The sequence below is a fragment of the Bos javanicus genome, chromosome 11 (genome assembly GCF_032452875.1).
Source record: "Bos javanicus breed banteng chromosome 11, ARS-OSU_banteng_1.0, whole genome shotgun sequence".
Lineage (NCBI taxonomy): Eukaryota > Metazoa > Chordata > Mammalia > Artiodactyla > Bovidae > Bos > Bos javanicus.
The window spans coordinates 9,101,987-9,124,987 of record NC_083878.1 but is presented as its reverse complement, the minus strand read 5'-3'; the positions used below and the strand labels follow the sequence as shown (position 1 = coordinate 9,124,987).

Genomic DNA, 23,001 nt, shown 5'->3' with positions numbered 1-23,001 from the left:
CCCCAGGAGGGCTGACTCACTTGTCCATGGTCCCCCTGTGGACACCCCGAGGGTCACTGGTCACCAGTGACCTTCTGGGGAAGAATCAACACAAATCCTTCACTGTTTGTGGGGAAAAAAACAACTCAAAGCAGATGCCTTGAGTGGACTTGGAGCATGGCAGTGGTCCCAGGGGTGACAAAATGGTGCCCCAGAGGCTGCAAAGACTTCCTGCAGACGGTGACAGTGCCTGGAGCGGCCTCTGTGCTGGGAGAGCCTGTGCCGATGTGGGGAGAGGGGGCTCCATCCTGCAAGGACAGGGGAATATCTTCTAGAGACAGCCGGGGGCGGCAATGGCTATTCAAGAGGCAGATGGCGAGGATGCTTTAGGAGAATTTGGTTGAATTTTCGTGCGTGCTAAGTCACTTCAGTCATGTCCGACTCTTTGTGACCCCGTGGACTGTAGCCTGCCAGGCTCCTCAGTCCACGGGGTTCTCCAGGCAAGAATGGCAAATTATCAATCAGAGCAGTACCACCAATATGTCCTCCTACCTTTGAGAGGTTAAAGGGTCTGGCCACTGTCCTCCCTTGTTGAACAGAGTATTGTTCATCCTTAGAAATATTTGCTCTTCCATAGGCAAAAAGTATATCAATGTTACTCTACTGTATTTTTCTTTTACTAACAGCAAAACTATTTTTTATGTGACCAATTTAACATCTTTTTAGCAAATTTCCTGTTAATGTTCTTAAGACCCATATATTTGAGGGGCCAGTGTACGTAACCTTCTCTACTTTATGGGCTATTGTAAGAACTGGTTGAAATAAACGCCTTGAATATGTTTGAAACCTACACAGCAGTTCACAGCTGTGTTGACCAAGTTTGTGGTCTGTAGGGGGAGAGTCAGAGGGAATGACCACCTGGAGACAGCTGGGCTGAGTCGATGGGCACCCAGTGAAAGTGTGGGTGGCTCTCTCTGAGGACTGGAGGGCAGAGGCACCTAGGAGGAAGTCAATGAAGCCTTGACCTTGAGATTCGTTCCTGAGAGAAGGCTGCTGGAAAGAGACAAGGTCAGAGGCAATACAGGGGCTGGCAACTCGAAACGGGAGCCAGTTAGAAACAGAGGAGAGGGAAAAAAAAAAGAAAAAAGAAACAGAAGGGAGCAACGTGGGCGGGGGAGTTCAAGGAAGCAAGGAGACGGTGCTCAGGGCTGGTCTGGACCTCACCAAGGTAGGGGTGGGGCAGGCACCTCTTCAGATGTCCTCAAACCGTCATCCGGGAGAAAACACCAGCAATGTCACTTCTCTGAAAACTCATCTGAATCCCAGTGTGTTTTCCCAACGCAGGTATGTTTCTGAAGAGAACGGGAAATGGGCACCGCTGCACACAGGTGTGGTCCTCTGTGGTCCCACCCGTCTTCCCAGAAAGTCCCTGGAGTAGCCACACCTAAGAAAGGCAAGTAACATACATAGATAAGCAGCCATTGAATGAAGATGGGATCCTGCGATAAAGTCCCTCCAGCATATACACAGCCCCACGGATGTAAAATTCTATATATTCGTTATATAGTTATGAACTTCCCAGGTGGCTCAGTGGTAAAGAACCTGTCTGCCAAGGCAGGAGATGCAGGAGATGTGGGTTCGACCCCTGGGTTGGGAAGATCCTCTGGAGAAGGAAATGGCAACCCACTCCAGTATTCTTGCCTGGGAAATCCCATGGACAGAGGAGCCTGGTGGGTTACAGTCCAAGGGGTCAAAAAGAGTGAGACATGACTGAGCGGCTGAACAAAAACAACAGCAAATATATAGTTATATATACATATGTTATCGTAGAAGGCAATGGCACCCCGCTCCAGTACTCTTGCCTGGAAAATCCCATGGATGGAGGAGGCTGGTAGGCTGTAGTCCATGGGGTCGCTAAGAGTCGGACACGACTGATTGACTTCCCTTTCACTTTTCACTTTCATGCATTGGAGATGGAAATGGCAACCCACTCCAGTGTTCTTGCCTGGAGAATCCCAGGGATAGGGGAGCCTGGTGGGCTTCCATCTATGGGGTCGCACAGAGTCAGACACGACTGAAGCAATTTAGCACTTAGCTTAGCAGCACATATGTTATACTAATGTATGTATACATAAGTTATAATTATATTATACTGAAGTTGTACTTCAGTGGTACACACTGAAGTGACTTAACACACACGCATTAAATATAAATGTATGTAATATACACTGTATCATTTATATAACACAGGGATATAGGCTATGTGTGTCTGCCTCTGGTAATCTTCAGAGAGTGGTAGTGAGGTGTGATGGGGACAAAGAATTATCTTTGTTTTTAATCTGTTTCTAAGTGTTGTTTCCCTTGTTACAACTATTAAATAGTCCTTCTTTAATTTGGAAGTGATCCAATCAAGAAAACAAAACATTCCACCCTGCATCAGGGTCAGCAGTTTAGGAGGTGACGGGAACTGAGTTCTGCGATATTGCTGTCGCCAGTGGTGACTTGCACAGAGGAGCCCCTGGAGCCCCTGAGAGCCACACCTGGCCCCTCGGACACCAAACTCATGGCTGCCTAGCACTCAGATGACGGGGGAGCTGTGCCTTCTTGGCAGGCAGGACCCTGCCAACAGGTAAGACTTCCCAGACTGGGAGTAAACACAGGCAGTCCTTCCAGATCAGGTGTGCGTGTCTGTCTGGCGGAGAGGAGGCAGGGATCAATTGCAGGGGAAAGAACTTGAGCTGGTGCACGAGGAAAATGAGAGCTTTTCTTCCTCAGTTCAAGAGCTGCCTCAGCAGCCAATGACAGAGTATCTGCCTGGGGTTTTATGTTGTTTTACACCAGGTAAACCTGCTTTCAGCCAACAATATTCCCTGTGCCAGGGACTATGCACGGACTGGGAGAAGAAGTGGAGGACAGACTGTGATGATCTCTGACTTTCTGGAGGCTCAGCTGAACTGGGGAGATGGATGCTGCATGAGAGGCTAAGCTAACAGAGGAAATGATGCTCTGAAGGAAGTGGAAATGGTGAACATCAGGGCTGGACTGTTTTGGATCTGAAGGCAAAGCAAGCACTTTCTGAGGAGAGCACCTTTAAACCAAATTAACAATTGTGGTGCTGGAGAAGACTCTTGAGAGTCACTTGGACTACAAGGAGATCCAACCAGTCAATCCTAAAAGAAGTCAAACGTGAACATTCAGTGGAAGGGCCGATGCTGAAGCTCCAATACTTTGGTCACCTGATGCAAAGAGCCAACTCATTGGAAAAGAGCCTGATACTGGGAAAGATTGAAGGCAGGCGGAGTAGGGGACAACAGAGGATGAGAAAGTTGGATGGAATCACTGACTCAATGGATATGAGTTTGAGAAAACTCTGGGAGATGGTGAAGGACAGGAAAGGCTGGTGCGCTGCAACTTATGGGGTTGCAGAGTCAGATGTGTTCAGTCAAAACTGAAGAACAAGAGCAACAACAATGAAGAGACAGGACCAGCAGGTGGAGAAAGGCAGGAGGCACCTCAGCCTCTCCACAGAGACTGCAGAGCAGTGAGCTGGTCAGGATGAGGTATGAGAGGCCGTCCGGCATCAAATCACATCTGCCCTCTTACATGCTTTATGGGTTTTAAAAAAATCTGTTTAAAATTAATTTTTATGAGAGTAGAGTTGCTTTACAATGTTGTGTTAGTTTCTTCTGTACAGCAAAGTGAATCAGCTGTATGTATACAGACATACCCTCTTTTTGGATTTCCTTCCCATTTAAGTCACCATAGAGCATTCCCTGTGCTCTACAGTGGGTTCTCATCAGTTATGTTACAGTTATCAATAGTGTATATACATCATTCCTGATCTCCCAATTCATCTCACCCTCCCTGTGCTTCAGATTTAGAAGTTTGATTTTACCCTAAATGTTAAGGCAAGGTAAAGCGTGCTCAGAAATCCAACATCTTAGCACCTCGCTGAAGCACTTCAACTCAGCGGGTATAAAGATCTGTCGACTGAGCACAAAATAAACAGATTGATGTTCTATGAGTGGAAATCATCCTGTTTTACTTTATTCTATTTTTAAACTTTTGTTTTTACCCCAATTACATGAAAAATCATTCCCATTTAGATTCATTTTCGTTAAAAGACCAAAGCTTACAGTGATGAGAACAGAAAGTCTCATGTTGAGAAACTGGCCTGAAGTGGAAGAAAAGGTTGATGAGACACTGTCTCCATGACCTGGATTGTGTGAAGCAGTTTCAGAAACCATCACCTGTCATATAGACGAAAGGCTTGGTGAGGCCACACCCCCGTGTGAGGGCCCAGGAACGTGTATCTCTGTTCCAGGGAACTTTCCTGGTGGTCGTTTAGGTGCTCAGTTGTGTCCGACTCTTGAGACCCCATAGACTGTAGCCCCCCAGGCTCCTCTGTCCATGGGATTTCCCAGGCAAGAATACTGGAGTGGGTTGCCATTTCCTTCTCCAGGGCATCTTTCCAAACTAGGGATCAAACCCGGGTCTCCTGCATTGCAGGCGGATTCTTGGATTCTTTACCTTCTACTGCATAATATTTTGGTGAGGATGAAAAGAAGAGAATGAAAATATCTGGCACCCAAGAAACATTCAAGAAATATTAGCATTTTTATTCCTGTAAGTAAGTAAGTAAGTAAGTAAGTGTTAGTCGATCAGTTGTGCCTGACTCTTTGTGACCCCATGGAGTGCAGCCCAGCAGGCTCCTCTGTCCATGAGATTTTCCAGGCAAGGATACTGGAGTGGGTTGCCATTTCCTTCTCCAGGGGATCTTCCCAACCCAAGGATCGAACCTGGGTCTCCTGCACTGCAGGCAGATTCTTTACCGACTGAGCTACAAGGGAAGTCCTCTCAATAATTTAGGGCTTCCCTAGTGGCTCAGATGATAAAGAATCCACCTGTAATGCAGGAGACCAGGGTTCAATCCCCACCCACCTCCTTGCCCCTGCCCAGGTCAGGAAGATCCCCTGGAGGAGGAAATGGCAACCCACTCCAGTATTCTTTCCTGGAGATTCACACGGACAGAAGAGCCTGGCAGATTACAATCCATGGGGTCGCAAAGAGTGGGACATGACTGAGCGACTAAGCACACACACCCTCAATAATTTAATAAACCCTTCCAAAAATAGAACTTCCTTCAGTGTAGAATCCTACCCATTTTTGGTTGAAGGACCATCCAAAAGGACACCAGATCCTTTTGTTTGACTCTTGGTAAGTTGACTTTGCACTTTAAAAAGGAAAAAGGGGAAACCTGTAGTCCTTCAAACAATGACCCCTTTTAAAGCCTACGTTGGACTCCGATTTCAAAGAATATTCTTATTAACATAGTTCCTTACAAATGGAGTGCCACTCATCAAATATTTATAAGGAGTAGCCTGAGAAGCCAGCGCAGCGCTTGGCAAGCCTGGGGACATTTCCCACATGCACTGTGGGGTGGCCTAGGCAGGGGACACCCTTTAATTTTGTGACATGGTTTGGGGGCTCCAGCGCGCGCTGGTCTTGGCATGGTTTCTCCCGGCTCTGGGCCTGATCCGACCCCGTTCAGGACTCCCATGTAGCCTGGCCTCGAAGGCAACTCACTTTGAAGTCCACAGGGGCTCTTTGAATAGAAAACATACACAACGGGGTGCTGATGCAAATAGGAATCTAGGCCTGATGTACGTGGGGAATAAAGGTGCTTCTCACCCCAAATATTAGCTCTTTAGCCAGGAAACGACAGTTTGATCATTAAATAAAAGAGCCCCTCCTTACCTCAAAAACTCCACAATCTACCACCAAAGCTTCTCCATCCATTTGCTCAGAAATGATAAACCTGCTAATTACCTGCGAGTTTTAATTAAGCAACAGATACAGGCAGTGCAGGGCTGACTGGTTTGGCTTCAAGCATATCAATAAAATAAACATTCTCAATTCCAGGGCAACTTGCTCAGTGATAAAAAAAAAAAAAACACAAAAAACGAAAAACTAAACATCACTATCTTTTGAAATATCACTCATTGAGTGTGATCATTTAGAAAAATATCTCTATTAGAGATAGTTAGAGATGTTTTTTGGTTGAAAAATGCAATCGCCGATGGAGTGCAAAGCTGTGATTTGTAGACAGGCTAAGTAAATTAAATCACTCACTGTCTTTTTTCCTTTTTCTTTTTTTCCAATGGCTTTAAAAGTTAAAGGTAATTTGCAAGGAAAATGCTCCGTTTGAATTGGTTTGTAATATCTGTTAATGATCTTTAAAAAATCCACTTATTCACAATTCTGCCCCTGAGGGAATAGCAGTGTGCTATCAGAAAAATTTCTAAAGTCTGAAATGTCATTAGCGAGTGATTTCTTTGAAGTAAAAAGCCCCGAAAAAATAAATTATATAAGGTATACAAGTGCGCAGGACAATCACTTTGATGAATAATATCTGTGTTTTTCATGCCGAAAAATACAACAATTGAGATCCAGGCTGCTAAATTACAGAGCCGTCTTTTGAATTACCTCCGTGTAGGCATACCTGCTCTGTTTATTTCACACGTATATTGAGTTCTCCCATATATTTATAGACTGTTGATGTAAAAACAGTCGTGTTAGGACCAATTTTGATTATATTCCTCGTGTTTACCTTTTGGAAACACAAGGTGTGGCCTAAATACAAGGCTACAGGTGTGCCATCCAGGAGGAAAACAATGGCTTGTTTGAGTGCAGCTCCCTGGATGGAAGAGCCAGGTGTCCAAACGGAGGTGCAAACGCCAGGCAGTGCCTGGATGGTTCACTACTAGATAACGGAGCTGTGAAATCCCACACCAAAGGGAAAATTTCCTTCCTGACCCCAGCTGGCTATCAGTTTTTTTTTTTTGCCTGGAAGCAGAGGTGTCTTTGTAATATAATAGCAGTCAGTGTAACTGTGGATGCTGTTTCAGCTGCTATAAATAGCTAATCTTTTTTTTTTTTTTAAGGGAGGAGTTGGATTTTACTAAACCATTGGCTAGAGGTTAATTATCCATTTCGTAAGAAAGTATTTCCTCCTAGACAGCCTCAATTTGTTACCTTTTAATCCCGCTTTACATAATAAGGCTGGAAATACAAGCGTCTCCTCCAGGTCCTTCATTGTTGACATAATTTCATACAACGGCTCTTTCATTTTTTTTTTCCCTCATACATTCCTCACCTCTTTGCTCAACTGCAGAGGGTCCGAGTTTTATTCATGGTTCCTCAGGGAAAGGCATTCACTTTTCCCGATCCAGCTGACCTATAGTCATAGGTGTGTATGTGTGGTCCTTTCCACTTTCCGCTCTGGAACCAACATCAGGAGGGCACATTGAACCTAGATTCAGTTCAGTCGCTCAGTCGTGTCCGACTCTTTGCGACCCCATGAATCGCAGCACGCCAGGCCTCCCTGTCCATCACCAACTCCCGGAGTTCACCCAGACTCCCGTCCACAGAGTCAGTGATGCCATCCGGCCATCTCATCCTCTGTCGTCCCCTTCTCCTCCTGCCCCCAATCCCTCCCAGCATCAGAGTCTTTTCCAATGAGTCAACTCTTTGCATGAAGTGGCCAAAGTACTGGAGTTTCAGCTTCAGCATCATTCCTTCCAAAGAACACCCAGGGCTGATCTCCTTCAGAATGGACTGGTTGGATCTCCTTGCAGTCCAAGGGACTCTCAAGAGTCTTCTCCAACACCACAGTTCAAAAGCATCAATTCTTTGGCACCCAGCCTTCTTCACAGTCCAACTCTCACATCCATACATGACCACAGGAAAAACCATAGCCTTGACTAGACGAATCTTTGTTGGCAAAGTAATGTCTCTGCTTTTGAATATGCCATCTAGGTTGGTCATAACTCTCCTTCCAAGGAATAAGCGTCTTTTAATTTCATGGCTACAGTCACCATCTGCAGTGATTTTGGAGCCCAGAAAAATAAAGTCTGCCACTGTTTCCACTGTTTCCCCATCTATTTCCCATGAAGTGATGGGACCAGATGCCATGATCTTCGTTTTCTGAATGTTGAGCTTTAAGCCAACTTTTTCACTCTCCACTTTCACTTTCATCAAGAGGCCTTTTAGTTCCTCTTCACTTTCTGCCATAAGGGTGGTGTCATCTGCATATCTGAGGTTATTGATATTTCTCCTGGCAATCTTGATTCCAGCTTGTGCTTCTTCCAGTCCAGCGTTTCTCATGATGTACTCTGCATATAAGTTAAATAAGCAGGGTGACAATATACAGTCTTGACGAACTCCTTTTCCTATTTGGAACCAGTCTGCTGTTCCATGTCCAGTTCTAACTGTTGCTTCCTGACCTGCATACACATTTCTCAAGAAACAGATCAGGTGGTCTGGTATTCCCATCTCTTGAAGAATTTTCCACAGTTTATTGTGATCCACACAGTCAAAGGCTTTGGCATAGTCAACAAAGCAGAAATAGATGTTTTTCTGGAACTCTTGCTTTTTCCATGATCCAGCGGATGTTGGCAATTTGATCTCTGGTTCCTCTGCCTTTTCTAAAACCAGCTTGAACATCAGGAAGTTCACGGTTCACATATTGCTGAAGCCTGGCTTGGAGAATTTTGAGCATTACTTTACTAGTGTGTGAGATGAGTGCAATTGTGTGGTAGTTTGAGCATTCTTTGGCATTGCCTTTCTTTGGGATTGGAATGAAAACGGACCTTTTCCAGTCCTGTGGCCACTGCTGAGTTTTCCAAATTTGCTGGCATATTGAGTGCAACACTTTCACAGCATCATCTTTCAGGATTTGGAATAGCTCAAGTGGAATTCCATCACCTCCACTAGCTTTGTTCGTAGTGATGCTTTCTAAGGCCCACTTGACTTCACTTTCTAGGATGTCTGGTTCTAGGTCAGTGAACCCAGGTAACTGCAGACTACTATTTAAAAAAAAAATTATTTATTTATTTGGCTGTGTCAGGTCTAAGTTGTGGCCCTCAGGATCTTCGAGCTTCACTGGGGCATGTGAGATTTTTAGTTGTATCATGTGAAATCTTAGTTTTGGTGTGTGGGATCCATGGGTTTCCTGACCATGGATCAAACGCAGGTCCCTTGCCTTGGGAGCATGAAGTCTTAGCCATTGGACCACCACCAAGAATGTCCCAAGGTTGGTTTTAAAAAAGATCTTCTACACTATTTTCTGTATTAGTCCCTCCATGTGCTTCACTGAAGAAATCAACACTTGAAAATTTTGGGGATTCTTTATTGAGGTTCCACATATGGAAGCTGCAAAAAGCAGAAATACGTGACTCCATGGATGATCCTGGTGGGAATGCATCCCAGTAACCATCCCCAGGTAAGAAAAAGAACCAACCATTGTCCCCAATGGCCCTGGTGACGGTGTCCCTTCTTCCTCCTCAGAGATAGCCACCATCCTAACCTCTAGTCCCATAGGTTGTTTTTTTCTCTTTTCTTGAGCGAGTGAGTGAAGTCGCTCAGTCGTGTCTGACTCTTTGAGACCCCATGGACTGTAGCCTACCAGATTCCACCATCCATGGGATTTTCCAGGCAAGAATACTGGAGTGGGTTGCCATATCCTTCTCAAGGAGATCTTCCCGACCCAGGGGTTGAACCCGGGTTTCCGGCATTGTGGGCAGACGCTTTACCATCTGAGCCACCTGTTTCTTGAGTAACACTCTATAAATGCAATCATATGGTATCTGTTCTTTTGTGTCTGGCTTTTATCCTTTCAACATCAAGTTTGTGAGCTGTGTCTATGTTGTTGGGTATAATTATAGTATTTTTCCCCTGTTGTATTTCCTTCCGTTCCAACAGTTACAACGCATAGTTCACCCATCATTTTCCTCCTGATCCGTGTTTGGGTTGTTTCAGATCTAGGCTAATTCCGAGGGGCTGCTGTGGGCCTTCTTGTGGATGTCTTTGTGTGCATGCATTTGTGTTGTGTGTGTAGACCAGAGAACTTTGTCAGTTTCTACTCCCACCAGCAAGTGGGAGAGTTATGCCGCCCTACTTCCTTGTTCATATCTGGTTCTTAGTCTTTTTGATTTGGGGCTCTCTGGTGGTACCTAGTTGATTTCATTGTGGTTTTAACTTGATTTATCAGATTTACTAATAAGTTGAACATCTTTTCAAGTACCCTGGCTATTTGGGTATCTTGAGAATGGGTTTTTGCAAATGTCTTGCTGATTTTCCTGATGTATTGTTCATCTTTTCTTTCAGATTTTTAAGTATCTTACTGAGATACTTATATTGTGAATATGATCCTTTTTTGTTTATGTATATTGAAAATATCTTATACTACCCTGAGGTATATATTGACTTTTCACTCACTTTATGGTGTCTTTGGATGACTAGAAGATTTTAATTTTATTGTACTTTAACTTACCAATATTTTCCTTTATAGTTAATGCTTCCTATGTCCTATTTAAGAAAGCTTTGCTTTCCTGATGGTCATGAAAATATTCTTTTGTATTATCTTCTGGAAACTTTATATCAATAATTTCACCTTTCTCATTTAGATCTGTAATCTACATGGTATTGACTTTCATATATGGTGTGATGTTAGGATCAAGTCTGTTTATTCCTCCATCATATCCACTTACTTCCTTTCTCTAGTACTCTGAAACATTTTTGCCATAAATTAAGTGCTTACTTGTTTATAGGCTGATCATATGATTTTCCCCTTTATTTTGTTAATGTGATGAACTGTGCAAGAAGTTTTTGAATGTCAAACCAGCCTTGCATTTCTGGACTAAACTGAATTTTGTTATGATATTTATTTTATGTATTACCACATGTTTTGATAATTTTACAATATGTATAAAAGAAATTTACCTGTAGTTTTTTTTTTAGTGTAATATCCCTGCCAGGTATGTTATCATGATTTAGCTGGCTCATGAAACAAATTGAGAAGTGTTCTCATTACATTCTCTAAAAATTTAAAACATGAATGCATGTGTGTGTGTTCATTTATGGCTGACTCTTTACAACACCATGGACTGTAGCCCCCCCAGGCTCCTCTGTCCATGGGATTTCCCAGGCAAGAACACTGGAGTGGGTTTCCATTTCCTCCTAATCTAATATAGTGATTGTATGTAGTTTGTCCTAGCATCAGTCCTGGGTCAGGAAGATCTCCTGGAGAAGGAAATGGCTACCCACTTCAGTACTCTTGCCTGGAGAATCCCATGGACAGAGGAGTCTGGCAGGATACAGTCCATGGGGTCACAAAGATTCAGACATGACTGAGCAACTAACACCTGTCCTGAGTATGCTACTCAGGTTTCTCCAGAGAAACCTACCAATTGAATATATGCATATATATATATATATATATATATATATATACATACACACATATAAGAGCAGACCTACTATAGGAATTGGCTAGCACAGTTACAGAAGCCAAGAAGTCGCTTGATCTGCTATCAGCAAACTGGGAGCCAGGAAAGCTAATGGTGTAACCCTGTCCAAATCTGAAGGCCTGACTACTGGGGGGTTGAGGGCTGGGGGGTGGGCAGTGGTATAAGTCATGGTTGGATTCTTTTTAAATTGAAGTGGAGTTGATTTACAGTATTATATTGGTTTCAGGTATACAGCACGGTGATTCAGTATTTTTATAGATTATACTCCATTAAAAGTTATTACAAGATAATGGAATACACTTGTGCTATGCATAGGGTTGCAGAGAGGTGGACGTGACTGAAGTGACCGCATGAGCACACACCTGGTTGGACTCTGAAGGCCCAAGCACTGGGAGCTCCCACGTCCAAGGGCGGGAGAAGATGGGTGTCCCAGGGGAAGCAGAGAGAAAACTCACCCTTCCTCTGTCTTTCTATTTGGTACAGACGTTCAGCAGATGGGATGCTTCTCACTGCAACATTGAGGGTGGTCCTTTTAACTCCATCCGCCCATTTGAAGGCCAGGCTTCTCCAGAAACACCCTCAACAGACACACCCCGAAATACATTTCACCAGCTCTCTGGGCCTCCTTTAGCCCCATCAAGTTAACCCATCATACCAACCATCACAGTAAGTATTCATCACAATCATATTTCATTCTAGGTTTCTGTATATTTTGAATTAGACTTCAGGCAGAAAACTGGTTTCGTGTGAGTTTTGCATCTGTGTGCATGTTCAGTCTTGTCCAACTTTTTGGGACACCATGGACTGTAGCTCAAAAGGCTCCTCTGTCCATGGGATTTCCCAGGCAAGCGTACTGGAGTGGGTTGTCATGCCCTCCTCCAGGGGATCTTCCCAACCTATCCTGTGTCTTCTGCATTACAGGTGGATTCTTTACTGATGAGCCATCTGGGAAGCCCATGGGAAGGTCAATAGGAGTTAGACTGTTTTCTAGGAGCTCTCCCATGGCACTTGGCAGTAAACATACATGCTCAAGGCTGATCTTTGTCACTGCGTCTCAATCCTGGGCCCATTGTCAAGGTCCATCTTGGATTTGAAGAGGAACCTGTGAGATAACAACTTTCTGGACAGGGCAAGCATTCAGATAAATACCTGATCCCAGTGAGAATCTTCAAAACCAATTTCATCTCCTCCTTTTGACCTTTTGATCGCTGCTCCACAGACCTGTTCTTTTTAATCTCCTTCAGCACTGTGCATCTCATAGCTCACCCATCTCTCCACACCTACTTGCTGTGGTCCTCTGGGCTATGGCATTTCTAGTACCCCCAGTCTTCGTTTCATCCTCTTCTCAGACATCCAAGTGCTCACTCCAAAATGGAAAGCTGGTGGGTCTTCCCTGGTGGCTCAGTGGTAAAGAATACACCTGCCGAAGCAGGAGACATGGATTCAATCCCTGGTCCAGGAAGATCCCACGTGCCGCGGAACAACTAAGTCCATGCACCACAGCCATTGAGCCTGTGCACCTGACAAGAGAAGCCACTGCAATGAGAAGCCCAAGCCCTGCAGCTGAAGGGCAGCCTCTGCTCATCACACCTAGAGAAAAAAGCCCGGGCAGCACTGAAGATTCAGCACAGCCAAAAAGCAGCATAGAAAGCTGGCCGCCTCAGCCCTCATAGAGAGCTCCTTGGTGGCTTTGCGAGGTGGCGTGCAGGCTTGTGACCACGCACCCGGAACCCCTCTGGCCGGGCTCTGCGTCCTCGCCAGCCTGCCCCCTCCCCTGCAGCATCTCCAGCTGCCCTTGGTTCTCAGTGTGTACGCGGGGCCTTTTTGTACCAACCTTTGTGTGTGTTGCTCCTCCCACCAGGCATGGGCTGTCCATGGCTTCCTCCTGGACAACCCACTGTTTAACCATCAGCTCAGACCAGAACCCTTGAGCCCTCCCAGCTGGGACTGTGTGGTCTCCTGGCCGGGGCCTCATCTCTGTGATGAGATGCTGAGCTCTTTGCAGGCAGGGTCCAGGGCTCAGCCTGGTGGAGAGCAGGTGTTCAGTAAACACGTATAAATTCAAACAGAAGGGACAACGCTGACTAGGGGACTGGTTTGTATTTCATTTCAACTTTAGTCCTTTATTTATTTGGCTGTCTTGGGTCCTGGTTGCAGCACTCAGGATCTTCCTTGCATCATATGGGATCTTTCTAAAAATGTATTTATTTTTAACTGGAGGATAATTGCTTTACATTATTGTGGTGGCTTCTGCTATATATTGATATGAATCAGCCATAGGTATACACACCTCCCCTCCCTCTAAAAGCTTCCCATTACCTCCCCCATCCCGCCCCTCTAGGTCATCACAGAGTGCCAGCCTGAGCTCCCTACGCTGTACAGCAGCGTCCCACTGGCTCTGTGTGCGTATGTCAGGGCTGCTCTCCCATTTGGTCCCACCCTCTCCTCCCCACCGTGTCCACAGTCTGTTCTCTATGTCTGTGTCTCACTTGCTGCCCTGAAAATGGGTTCATCAGTACTATCTTTCCAAATTACGTATATATGTGTTCATATACACTATTTGTTTTTCTCTTTCTGATATCTTGCTCTGTATAATAGGCTGAATTATCTTTCTAGATTCCATATCTGTGCGTTAGTATACCATATCTGTTTTTCTCTGACTGACTTCACTCTGTATAATAGGCTCTATGTTCATCCACCTTACTAGAATCTTTTGTTGAGGCACACGAACTTTCTATTGCAGTGCACGGGCTTAGTTGCTCCAAGGCATGTGGGATCTTAGTTCCCCGACCAAGCATCGAACCCATGTTCCCTGAATTGCAAGGCAGATTCTTAACTCCTGGCCCACCAGGGAATTCCCTTATTTCATCTTTTTGGAAGCCTGAGATGGACTAGGATGGCCCAAATGCCATGCCCAGAAGGGAGGCAAGAAGGCCCAGGCGATGGAAAATCCGCTGATGCAATCTCTTCCTCTTTGACTAAATTCAACTCAAATAGTGGAAACTCTCTTCTGATGGCATCCGCTTTCTGTAGAATGGATTAGTAGCAAGGATTTCCTATACAGATTTTTCCAGAGTAACAAATTAAAACCATTTACTCTAAGAATTTTAAAGAAAAAAAATCCTGCTTAAAAGGCATCTGACCGAGATGCTTCCCCCTTTCTCTTATTAATAAAAGAGTTTACACAGAAACTCTGTAAGAGATCGTGTAAGAGGTTCGCAAGGGTTGCTGAAGTCCCCGCTAGACGCGAACTTTCACTTTGTGAAATTGGCTACACCCTCCAAATGGTATCACAGAAATGGACTTTCTGGGGCTCGTCTCTATGAATGGGTTTTAGCTGCACAGTGGTGCCATTCATTTTATTTGGCCCACGTATTGCCAGTCCATTCTAAATTTGGCCTTAATTATTTTTCCTTTCACAAAAATATTTTGTGGGATCTTTTTGAACCCTGACGACTTCCTTCTTGTCCCTTAAACCAGAATCCAGGAGTGTTATTTTTGTTCTCCTCTAATTAAAATAATTGCTTGCTTCTTTTTAACTAGATTCGTGCAGTTATTAGCCTAATACATGGATGGGTGCCACGCGGTGCTTAAGAGACAGAATGAGAAGTGATCGTGTAACTTCACATGAAAAAGATTACCTAGTGCCAAGGAGCATTTTCCCTTTTCAGCTGGCATTTTAGAAGAGCCTTTAGTTAATTTGCGCTCCCCCCCACACCCCACCACCCCCTTGCTAAAAGACGATTAACTGAAAGAATAGTTCTATTTTCTTCGTTAGGTACACAGCTCACCCAGGACAATTTGAAGAGGGGCACTTGATGTGCTGGGCAGGGTACAAAGACCTGGTCTCTGGTTTTAATTTCTGCCCCTGTTTTGTCTTCCAGAATAACTGTGTGTGAAGGGTGAAAGCCCCATGTCTCTGAAGCCAGTGGGTGTTCACAAGAGGATTATGGGAAGAGGGACAGAAGTGCCTGGATGTACTGTTCAGAACTGGCAGGACCGGCCTCTAAAAGGAAGACTTAAAATGATGTTTTTGACATCAACACTTTCCCCAAAGTTGATGTAAGTCCTGGGGTTTTGGCAAAGGCCCACAGGCTACCTCTGACCTGTTGTCTCTTTAAAAAAATTTTTTTTATTTATTAATTTATTTTTGGCTGCACTGGGTCTTTGTTGCTACACAGGCTTTTCTCTAGTTGCGGGCTACTCTCTATTTGTGGTGCATGGGCTTCTCATCTGGTGGCTTCCCTTGCCACAGAGCACGGGCTCTATGGCGTGCGGGCTTCAATAACTGTGGTGCATAGCCTCAGTCGTTGCAGCTCAAAGACTCTAGACGGTGAGCTCTGGAGTCAGGGCACATGGGCTTAGTTGCTCCATGGCATGTGGGATCTTATTTCCTGGACCAGGGGTCACCTGCACTGGCAGGCAGATTCTTAACCACTGGACTACCAGGGAAGTCTCTGTTGCCTCCTTTTGTAAGTTAAGATTTATGGGATCGCCATGGCCACAGCCATTTGTGGATGTGTTGTCTACAGCTGCTTTTGGACACAACGTGAAACAGTGTTGATAAAGACCACATTGTCTACAAAACCTCAAAGATTTGCTATCTGGTTCTTTGCAGAAAAAGTTTGCTGACTCTTGATATACTTACTCCACCTGATCCACTGAGCACCTGCTGAAAGTCTACTCCAGGTTGAGAAATGTGTTTATAGGAATGTGAATAGTGGTCTTCCTTTGGTGAGACACTGAGGACCTTTGGTGATGTGTTTTTGTCCCCGGTAATCAGTACAGGTGCATTGGTAGCAGGAAGTGAGAAGGATGCAGTGCAAGAAGTCATGGTTTGAGAAAAGGTTCTGCTGCGATTGTCTTGGTGGCAGGTGGTGAATCATGGCTGGGCTCTTCCTTTGTCTGCTGCCTGGAGGAGGAGGTGTTAATGACTTAGAGTGCACCTTTATTAGCTAATTCAAGACCTATGTGTGCATGTGTGCTTACTGGCTCAGTCATGTCTGACTCTTTGCAACCCCATGGACGGTAGCCTGCCAGACTCCTCTGTCTGTGGGATTCTCCAGGCAAGAATGCTGGAGTCGGTTGCCATTTTCTCCTCCATCAAGACCTATGTGCTGTGCTTAGTTGCTCAGTCATGTCTGACTCTTTGTGACCCCATGAACTGTAGCCCTCCAGGCCTCTCTGTCCATGGGGATTCTCCAGACAAGAATACTGGAGTGGGTTGCCATGCCCTCCTCTAGGGGATCTTCCCAACCCAGGGATTGAACTCAGATCTCGCACACTACAGGTGGATGCTGCTCCAGAAGATCTTTCTGACTCAGGTATTGAACCCATGTCTCCTGCATTGCAAGCGGATTCTTTACCACTAAGCCACCAGGAAACCCTGCAGGTGGATTCTTTACAGTCTGAGCCACCAAGGAAGTCCATCAAGACCTATGATCACCTTCAATTAAAAAAAAAAACACCTAGGGTCATCCTGTGGACTTCTGCTGCAGGGCCAAAAGATGGGCCCCTCTGCCACCAGTGGGTGGTTGGGTGAGTCAAGTGGAGAACTCAAGTACAGCAGAGGGTCAAATGTTTTCTCAGTCATAAGATACTATGTATAAAAGTATCTTATACTATGTGGCATAGATACTATGTATGAAAGCAGTGAATAAGTGTTATCTCTATTTGCCATGTGAAGAAATGAGAATCAGTTTAGTTAAGATCTAGTAAGCTTACTCCATGGCACCCCATTCCAATACTCTTGCCTGGAAAATCCCATGTACAGAGGAGCCTGGTGGGCCCCAGTCCATGGGGTCACTAAGAGTCAGGCACGACTGAGCGACTTCACTTTCACTTTTCACTTTCATGCATTGGAGAAGGAAATGGCAGCCCACTCCAGTGTTCTTGCCTGGAGAATCCCAGGGACAGAGGAGCCTAGTGGGCTGCCGTCTATGGGGTTGCACAGAGTCGGACATGACTGAAGTGACTTTGCAGCAGCAGCAGCAGCAAGCTTACTCCTTGGAAGGAAAGTTATGACCAACCTAGATAGCATATTCAAAAGCAGAGACATTACTTTGCCAACAAAGGTCCGTCTAGTCAAGGCCATGATTTTTCCAGTGGTCATATATGGATGTGAGAGTTGGACTGTGAAGAAAGCTGAGTGCCGAAGAACTGATGCTTTTGAAATATGGTGTTGGAGAAGACTCTTGAGAGTCCCTTGGACTGCAAGGAGATCCAACCAGTACATTCTGAAGGAGATCAGCCCGGGGAATTTTTGGAAGGAATGATGCTAAAGCTGAGACTCCAGTACTTTGGCCACCTCATGCAAAGTGTTGACTCATTGGAAAAGACTCTGATGCTGGAAGGGACTGGGGGCAGGAGGAGAAGGGGACGACAGAGGATGAGATGGCTGGATGGTATCACCGTCTCAATGGACATGAGTTTGAGTGAGCTCCGGGAGTTGGTGATGGACAGGGAGGCCTGACGTGCTGCAGTCTGGGTTGCAGAGTCGGACACGACTGACTCAACTGAACTGAACTGAAGCAGGTGGAAGCACCATAAGCTGTTTGCTGGTTTTAAACACTGCTTTCCAGGGCTCCATGTGCCTCTGTGCGTCATACTTCTGGCCACGGTTTCAGGCGTGTTCAGTTCTTCAGTTAGTTTGTCTCTTGCTCTTTCCCTCCCTCTCTCTCTTCTGTCTTTTCTTCACTATTCAGCAATATTTATTCATCTGCTTTTAACTGGAAAAGGCGCTGAATTTTTCAGGGAGAGTGATGATTATTTAAAGAAGAGGTGGAAGACTCGTAGGATGGTTTTGTTCTCGGACTCCTGGGCTGGAGTCCTCCAGAAGTAGATTCCCTCACAGTTTCTCCTGAGCTGCCCAAGGGCTTGGTCCTTATCTGTGATATAAAGAGAGAAATGGGGTGGGGAAGGGAGAGTAGTCCTGTCACTCAACAGCGTGTTGCTGGAGACATTGTTTTGGGTTGTGCGTGTATATGGGCACATAACATACGTCACACGTGCATGTAAGCACGCATGTACGTGTACATGTGTGTATACCCGCACATGTGGATGCATGTATACGTATGTTTGCATGTAGGTGTGCATGTATATACCTGTGCACATGTGAGTATGTGTGACTGTGTGTGTGTGTATACATGTGCATACGTGTGTTTACATATCAAGAAAGAAAAGAGGAAAAGAGATGAAATATTGCTAGCAGATTTCACCAACAGCTACAGGATGGGGACAATCTAGGTTTGGAAAATTTGAAAGTTACGATTTTGTACATGAAGTCCCAGGGAATCCCTATCAGAGACATTTTCAAACGTGAATCATTCATTTAGATGATGTATATTAAATAGGCCAGATATGGACTTACTTGGCTTTACTGTCCCATACCGTCTTCAGTCACATTGTAGTCCTTCAGTAATGTGTCTTGTAACTTTTGACGTGATGATTATCAAATGTGCGAGGAGGAAGCAGCCTGAACTGTAATACGGAATGTGTTGTGTCCCAGTAGGAGATTTGCCAGTATTTTCCCTGATAGTTATAGTCAATTCTGTTGGCTACTTATGCTCTTCATGTAGGCTTGCACCTAAAAGTCACATGATTCTCTGAAACAATGGTGCAAATAAAGTTGCCTCATAAAAATAAAACAAAGTGAACCCTCCAGAATCTTTCATGGTACAGCTGTCAACTGCACAGACCTCTGGGAAGTACAGTAGAAAATCCTTCTTATTCTCCTCTTTCTCCCACATCAGTAACTCACACTCCTGCTGTCTGAATTTGGAGGAGGGGCATCTGATCCTGCAATTCAGCATTTAAACCATGCTGTTGTTGTTCAGCCGCTCAGTTGTGTCCAACTCTTTGCAACCCCGTGAACTTCAGCACACCAGGCTTCCCTGTCCTTCACAGTCTCCTGGAGCTCACTCAAACTCATGTCCATGGAGTCAGTGATGCCATCCAACCATCTCATCCTCTGTCACCCCCTTCTCCCCTTGCCCTCTTGAAGCTGTGCAGTTCCTCCAATATTCCTAGGACCCAGGATGGTGCTGTTCTCAGAAACGTAATTTGTTTCAGCACAAAAAGCATATTCATTGCAGGATTTAACATTGATACAGATAACACTTTTCCTCTCTAAGAAATTGGTGAGCATTAGCCAATTTATTTAACTTCCCTGCCATGAAGTGAATTCCCTTCCATTTGCTGTGGGAAAACCCTTCTTTTTCTAATTCTAATCTTTTAGCAGGTATTCTACTGAGAAATTGTCACCACGCAGGAAATGTTTTGTAGAGGGGGGAATAAATCTTTCAACACAGTGTAAAATTCCACCGAAATAGATGACCTCCATTTCCACAGTGTCTAAGCCTATTTTTAAGCGATTTAGCAATGCTCCTGAAAAAAGTAAAATCTCATTGAAAACGGTGGAAACTATTATTGTTACTACCATTATAACTCCCGTTGCCGTGTGCAAAGTTCTTGATGATTTATGTGCATTGTTTTGAGTTCCTTAGAAAGGAGAGCTTGAGGAGAAGCTCATATGCTATCTGTTCTGTGGAGGTTCGATCCAGGAATAGGCTGTGATGAAGGATCTTGAGATGGAGAGTTACCTTGGATAATCTGTGTACTTGCTCAGTCATGTCCGACTCTTCAGCGACCCCATGGACTACAGCCTGCCAGGCTCCTCTGTCCATGGGATTCTCCAGGCAAGAATACTGGAGTCTGTTGCCATTTACTCCTCCAGGGGATCTTCCTGATCCAGGGATTGAACCTGCGTCTCCTGCATTGGCAGGAGGGTTCTTTACCTCTAGTGTGACCTGGAAAGCTCTGGATTATCTGGATAGGTCCTAAATCCAGTTGTAACTGTCCTTTTAATAAGAGGCAGAGACAGAGGCAGATTTAATACACGGAAGAGAAGAAGGCAGTGTGAACACGAGGCAGAGATGGCAGTGATGGAGTGATCACCAGGCAAGGGATGTGGGCCTCACCAGGTGCTCAAAGAAGCAAGGAAGGGCCCCTCCCCTCCAGTCTCCAGAGAGAGTACGGCCCCTGCTGAGAGCTCCGTGTGGGCCAGTGACGCTGATTGGATACATGCCTGCTGTGTGAGCCGCCAAGTTTGGGGTAACTTGTCACAGCAGCCGCAGGGCAGCATGAACTATGAGGTCTCAGGGGAGACTGATCTGGAGAGGGAAGGGGAGGAAGAAAGTTTACCTGCCAGTTCTCACCTCTGATTGGTCAACCGCTTCCCTGAGGGGACACTGGGTGCGTGTGTGCTCAGTCACTTCAGTCATGTCTGACTCTTTGTGACCCCACAGACTGTAGCCCGCCGGGCTCCTCTGTCCATAGGATTCTCTAGGCAAGAATACTAGAGCGAGTTGTCATTTCCATCTCCAGGGGATCTTCCTGACCCAGGGATTGCACTCATGTCTCTTATGTCTCCTGCACTGGCACGACTTTACCACTTTTGCCACCTGGGAAGCCTGTATCATTTGCAATTACACCTTATTTGCTTTGCTCAGTTCCAACAGTTTACCTATTGATGAAGGCGATCGTCATCTTCCTCCCCACAGTCATCACACCAGCAGATCCCTTTACCCTGGAAAGGCTTCTCATGACAGTTGCTTTCACTCTACTGCTCAGAAGACACGTCTTTCAATGAGCTCCCCACCAGGCATGATGCTGAAATCATATTTCCAGGGGACAGAGATAGATGTGGTGTACTTATCTGATTAAACTGCCTGTTGTTTTAAATCTATTTTCACAGAGACTCTTTCCTCCAGAAGACAGTCAGTGACACAACGCATTAAAAATTATATCTGTATCAGTGGTTTCCTCTGTGGCATTTCTGTGCTGTGTGCACGTGTGTGCGTGCACGTGTGTGTGTGTGCGTGCTAACCTCGTGTCCCCTGTTAGGATGGATACGCATGTGACAGTTATGAAACAGTTACAGCTAAAACAATCAAGTTTGGCTACATATGTTATTTATCTTTATCTATAGTGAATACATTTATTGTCTTCCAAAAATGATTGTCTAGAACTATGGGAATACAAGAAAAGATATTTGCAGTCAGATGTCTGGAGGTCAAAAGCCAATGCAGTTCATAAAGTGGGGGGGGGGGGAATTAAAGATTCCAAACCCACATGAAAAATTCTTCCTAACAGATGTTAGAGCTTTTAACTCAGAAAGTTTGTCTTTTCAAGCACGTTGTGGAGGATCAAGGATTTATTTTTATTTTTAAAAGATTTATTTATTTATTTTAGTTTTGGCTGCACTGGCTCTTCATTGCTGTGGCTCTGGCTTTTCTCTGGTTGCAGCGAGCAGGGGCTACTCTTCCTTGGGGTGTGAGGGCTCCTCACTGCAGTGGCTTCTCTTGTTGCGGAGCACGGGTTCCAGGGTGCACTGGCTTCAGTAGCTAAGCACACATGCTCAGCAGTTGCAGCTTCCAGGCTCAGTAGCTGTGGCTCGAGGCCTCTACAGGGCTAGCTCGGTACTTCTGGCTCCCAGCTCTAGAGCACAGGCTCAGTAGTTGTGGCTCAAGCGCTTAGTTGTTCACGGACCAGGGATCAAACCCATGCCCCCTGCATTGGCAGGCCGATTCCTAAACACTGGACCACCAGGGAAGCCCTCAAGGATTTAGGATTAACACTGATTCATTGTCACTGAATGTTTATAACATCACTTTGACTAGAGAGGTACATGATATGAAGAACAGTCAAAAATTAATACATTAAATTGTTACATGAGTACATACTTTTTGACCAACTAAAAAATGATGGAATTGTGTGAAACACCAAATACAGGAATTACATTAAAATGTAACAAGAAAGCCCTCCTCACCCAGTGAACGGCAGACCCACCACTGTCACGGGCAGGTCAGCAGCAGGCCTCTCTTCCAGACTATTTCCTAATATTTCTGCTTTTCAACAGGGCCTGGGGACCACGATGTCAGATATCCCAGCCCTTGGCACTGCCCGTATTAGAACCTTCATTAATCTTTGAGTTCTTTGCCTCCCCCCATCTTACCCAAAGAATAATGCCTCCCCCAGAATTACACAAAAATCAATGGCCAAGTTAATTGAAATCCGGATCTCTTAATGTTTTCCCCTTTCTTAAGTGATTGCTTGGTTTCTGAAGAGTGAAGTTGAACTCAGAGGATGGCTTTAACTGGTGGGGATGGGGATGAATTGATAAGAGAATGGATAGATCATTTTCCAAGTGACTGACAGACATATAGGATTTCATTTCAAGTTTTACATGGGGGCTTCAGGAATGTTGGGTTCCCTGGTGGTTCAGACACTAAAGAATCTGCCTGCAATGCAGGGGACCTGGGTTTGATCCCTGGGTTGGGACGATCCTGTGGAGAAGGGAATGGTAACCCACTCTGGTATTCTTGCCTGGAGAATCCCATGGACAGAAGAGCCTGGCAGGCTGCAGTCTACGAGGTTACAAAGAGTCGGACACAACTGAGCAACTAACAGTTTTTTCCAGCAAGGTAAGTGCCTGGTCCTCCACTTCCTCTCTCTTCCCCTAAAAGCCAGAAGACCCATGCCTCCTGAACCCCCTCACTGGTTGGGCCATCATGGACAAATTCCAACTCATTGGACCCTCTGTTTCTTCCTCTACAAGGCAGAGATCGAAATATTTGTCCCACTTGCCTCAGCAAATTGACGTGAGGATCCAGTGAAGTAGCATTTACTTTGCGTGTTATGGGCTTCCCTGGTG

General features: G+C 45.2%; 1 long non-coding RNA gene across 5 annotated transcripts in view; it reads left to right on the top strand.

Moving 5' to 3' along the window:
• Window positions 1-2,380: 2,380 nt before the first annotated feature.
• The window catches only part of LOC133256767 (uncharacterized), a 44,060-nt gene continuing 23,439 nt past the window's right edge, over window positions 2,381-23,001 (top strand). For 2 of the 5 annotated variants that reach the window (XR_009739297.1, XR_009739295.1), the window contains exons 1-3: window positions 2,381-2,608; window positions 11,772-11,954; window positions 15,173-15,350. This is a non-coding gene — a long non-coding RNA (uncharacterized LOC133256767). The other 3 variants (XR_009739296.1, XR_009739294.1, XR_009739298.1) reach the window with 3 other exon arrangements.